This window comes from Amblyomma maculatum, unplaced genomic scaffold, assembly GCF_055883805.1.
Source record: "Amblyomma maculatum isolate TAMU_Amacu unplaced genomic scaffold, ASM5588380v1 scaffold_18, whole genome shotgun sequence".
Taxonomy (NCBI): domain Eukaryota; kingdom Metazoa; phylum Arthropoda; class Arachnida; order Ixodida; family Ixodidae; genus Amblyomma; species Amblyomma maculatum.
Genome location: NW_028146743.1, coordinates 8,987,741 through 8,992,258, shown reverse-complemented (window position 1 = coordinate 8,992,258; position 4,518 = coordinate 8,987,741). Strand labels below are relative to the sequence as shown.

At 39.8% G+C, this 4,518-nt stretch overlaps 1 long non-coding RNA gene across 1 annotated transcript; it reads left to right on the top strand.

Annotated features, from left to right (window-relative positions):
• The first annotated feature begins 356 nt into the window (after window positions 1-356).
• LOC146171848 (uncharacterized) lies at window positions 357-4,046 on the top strand. Its single transcript, XR_014702766.1, has 3 exons — window positions 357-397; window positions 3,136-3,208; window positions 3,601-4,046. It is a non-coding gene; the product is annotated as an uncharacterized LOC146171848 (long non-coding RNA).
• Window positions 4,047-4,518: the final 472 nt, after the last annotated feature.

The window sequence follows — 4,518 nt, the reverse complement described above, 5'->3', positions numbered from 1 at the left end:
GCAATACTTCCTTGCCATTTAAGTGAAAAAATGTTAACGTCAGTTTTATACAGGAGGCGAGCAGACAGGGCTGACTACTCGTGCATATTTATTAACATTCATGTCTTATCGCTGGCCGGGAACAGGCTATTTGATTAAATTCGTTTCAGCGAACGAGAAAAAAACTGCCATCAACGACACAGATGCCTATCGCGAGTTTTATCTTAATTCTTTTATTTTGCCTTTCTATAACATGGGGACAATAAATTCTGATGCAATTAACCGTTGCCATACCTAGCTGTCCTTCGCTACAGGAATATACGCATACTGTTAAATATAAAAGCAGCTCCTCACCCATGCTTATTCCGAGGAATCTCTTCACTGCTCTTCAACCGCTTGCCTGAGCGCTGGAAACGTGGTAAGAGATTCAGCAGTCCATTGTGTCGTTTTTCGAAGCTGTACATTGGCTTCATTTTGCCAGAATTGACCGCGAACGTTTGCAGATAAGTTTCTACTGGGTTTAGGCATTATAGTTCAATGTGTATTTGTGAAACAATATTTTGTTTTCCCTACAAACTTTTCTGGCGGCGCCTGCAGAGTCTGCGCGAAATATTTACTGAGATCTTTTGGCAGGAATAAAGATTCGCTAAACAAGTACTACGTTGTAGAAACGTATCAGCGTAGCTTTAAGAGAAAGTCTTGAAAATGATTCATACATACGATTCGTGGATTCAAGAAAGCCTTCTTTTGCAAGAGGCAGCAGATGACGCCACAGCGCAAGAATAAAACATAAAGAGCAATATGCACCGGATATACTCCCTGAAGTTTCCGAAACAACCTGCAAGAACGTTTTTTTACGCAGAAACGAAGGAATTTGAATATTTGTCCTGGATTGACCTCTTAAGCGCCGCGCTATGAGGCCTTGTTTTAAACAAGAAACTCGCCGCTGATAATTTGGATACGATTTAGAAAACAGCTGTTAAAAATGCAGGCACATTTAAGAAGTCTAATGATGTTTTTCGTTCTTGATCTTGAATTTGAGAACATCCCTTATGCTAACGCCGTGTGTTATAGATTTTATGCCCTGCGCAGTGCGACATTGTTCTTCAGAGTTGACAACCAACGCATAACAGAGAAACCTACTATAATTTAATGTTATTTTTCCGCTTGAGAGCTATTTGTATTCAGCGGTCAGAAGCCGTGGTCAGATACCCTGGAGATGGAATCCAGATAAGAGACTTCAATTCGGAATCACGGTTCTTCGGACGATTATGCAAATGCTCTTAGACGCGGCTTCAAAAGCTTAACATTTAATGAGAAAGGCTTCTGAATCTATGCCAAAACATACACCTTCGACGCAAAGCGTTTCGCTGGCTTCCTTGCCTTTTTATTTAGTTGTGGATATAATACAGCTTACTTCTGTTAATAAGGGTATTATTTTTCAAAGAATTACGGAGCGCTTTCAGCCATGTGCGAAGACGATCTGCTTGCAATGCAATTGCTAAGCTAAACCTTTGGACCACTTTCGCCAACGGCAATACTGACGACAGTCACGGTTGGACCGTCTCCGCTGCTCCTGTTCGCCTATGCTTGAGCCGAAATTTTCTTTTCTGCTTTCCAAGGTCACAGAGGCCCTGACAGACAAGCAAACATTTGCGCGATGGTGGAGTGTGTAATGGAGCTTGCTACAAAATGTAAAATACATCACAGCACTTTTTGTTCCTTGAGTGCTCGAAGGGGTTTGCCGAGATTTGGAGGTTGTGCATAGGAGATAAAAAATACCTTAGCCATACAAAGTAGCAAATTAACATAGATTACAGAAACTTCATTACCCAAATTTAAAATACAAAATGAAGAAGAGGTGACCATAGAGTAAGAGAGACGGTTTCACATTTTTCAAATAATGCACCGCCTAGAGCAGTAAACACAATTCGACTGTTTTCTGAAAAGGAATTGGCAAGTTTTCAATATATATTTGGTGTTCAATGGACGGCCACAGACAATCTGAAATTTTATTGCGGTGTGTTATAAGGACAAATAATTGAGGCGGTTACGGTGGAGTTGCAGCCTCTGCTTCGACAGACTGACGGTGCTTAGTGGGATGATGTTCTGGATTATTAAGCAGTGACTGCCTTGATAATCGATAAAAGGAAATGGGAGAAAGGCATTTAAACGAAACAACTCAGAGGGTTGAGAGCTTCGGAAGGAAAATTGCAGCTGATAGTGATTTATCATTGTTTTCACATAAAATCGTGTTTATATTTCACTTTACTATTAGCGGAGAGATTACATCTGCATTTAGATAGCCTAGAGAGATTAGTTATTGTGGCAGATTGTGCGTGTTGGCACATAGTTTTCAGAAAAGCAGCGCAAAAAAAGATGCGGCAGAGCCTGTCCTTGTAGTATCGTCCTTGTCAGCGTCTTTTTTGAGGAGCCCATCTAGGATTACGAGTGTTCCACCTTTGACCGGACCTTTTTCAAATATTTTATTTGATGCGACGTGTAGTGAACAATATCGCTGAAAAAGCCTCGAGAAACATGTTTGCCTTATTGCTGGAAAAGTAAGTTTTAGAGAATATGAATAACCCACGAGGGTTCTATTCTGACGGGCATATATATATATATATATATATATATATATATATATATATATATATATATATATATATATATATATATATATATGACCGCGCTCCTAAATGCGGATTCTTTTAAACCCACCGGATATACCCACGGATATGGTAGCAGTGCCGATTGATGCATGATTAGATTTTAAGCATTATAAAAACATTATTCCACCCACAAATTGGACTAGCAAGAACTTTTGTATAGTATGTGAATTTAAAGGCTCAAGATGCTGAAAAAATAGCAGGGCCAATCAAAGTGATCTGAAATTTTTTAAATCGTCGGCGAGCAAACCCATTACTAACCTATCATTTCCCGCATATTTGCGTGTAAAAGAAATGCAGGAAAAGTAATGCTTCCTTATATTCCCATCTGGGTTGCGAGAGTAGCCCGACATTGTACGCATCCTTTTGGACAAACAACGTTTTTCCATTTCAAATTTTTCTTGAAAGAGCTTTGAGAATTTGTACGCAATAATAAATGTCATGCATTGGAGGAAAACAAAATATAGTTATCTTCTGTCTTTCCTAGGCCGTTCATTCTAAAGATATGAGTTTCAAGACGACTGTGATGGTGCTGGCCATTTTTGGCTTTCTTGTGTCAGGTAAGCCATGGACGCATTCAATAACGCTTGTGCATCTTTCACCATGCTCTACTCGTTTCTTTCTTTGAACCAGTCACTATAATCTCATTCGATGAGAATTTAAGCTGCCTTGACACCAACCATGCTTAAAAGTAGACGGCACAGTCATTCTCTAACTAAAAAAAGACAGCAACGAAACTATAACAGATTATGCCATCGAGACTTACTTTAAAACTTGCACTTTTTCAATACCCTCTCGAAAGAGCATTCAGGTTTACAGTGATAGCAATCAGAACAGCAACAAATTAAATTCTGCAGATTAGTTTATTCGCTCTCGGAGAAGCCCGTGCGAACATCTCTACCCACAGCGCAATCCCCTTTTGTGCCAGTCGTTTTTCTCAAAACTTTTTCAGTGTCCATGGCCATCACCGAGGAAGCTGGACAGGAAGCCAGGGCTGACACCGAGGCAATGCAACGTGTCGCTGAAGCCCCCAAGGAGGCCTCGCGTCAGCTAGACTCACTTGGCGGATACACCTTTGGATAGCTGAGAATTTACGTGTCTCTGACAGACTATTCAAAATTTAACCAAATTTGGTTCATGAACATACAGCAAGGAATATATGACATTCCACTATCCACCGAAGAAAGCGATCATGGTCTGGCGATACACTACTCTTGAATAAACACGTTTTTTATCACTGCAACCTTTTTGCAGTTTCTGAATTTCCTTGTTAATTAAGGTTAAAGTTTAATGTGTAGCTTTTAAAGGCTACTGAATGCTCATATCTCAGACATAATATATATTCTCTCCACAAAAACTTGCAGGTAGCTGTGTTTGATGAAAATAAATGCTGGTAAACTCGACTACATCCAACGCTTTATTTCGTCTGTGGTGCACTTGTCAAGGCTAATAGACGCATTTTTGTGCTGAAATGATGGACCTTGTCCTAAGAAGCGGTCCTTTGAAAAAATATTTGTGTGATTTTTTTTTCTTACTCTTAGGACTGGAATGTTGTATTTTGCACGGTAGCCGTCGTCTCGTTGGTGATACAATGGCAAAATTGTTAAATATTTCGTCATAATAATGCCAGAGTCATCGACACGTTGCATTGCATCGACACGTTGCAGAGTACGTCTCAGAATATAGAACACCTTCGTAATCTGTCCATCATGCGACAACAATATTAGCTTAACTTTTTCTATAATGGATCTTAGCGAATCGATGGCTTCAGTACCGCTAAATAATTGCTGCAAATACAGAGAGACGCGAAACAGCATTGCCCTGTTTTTTGTCTAGCGTGACGTATCCTTTGGCCCAAATCAGTGTAATT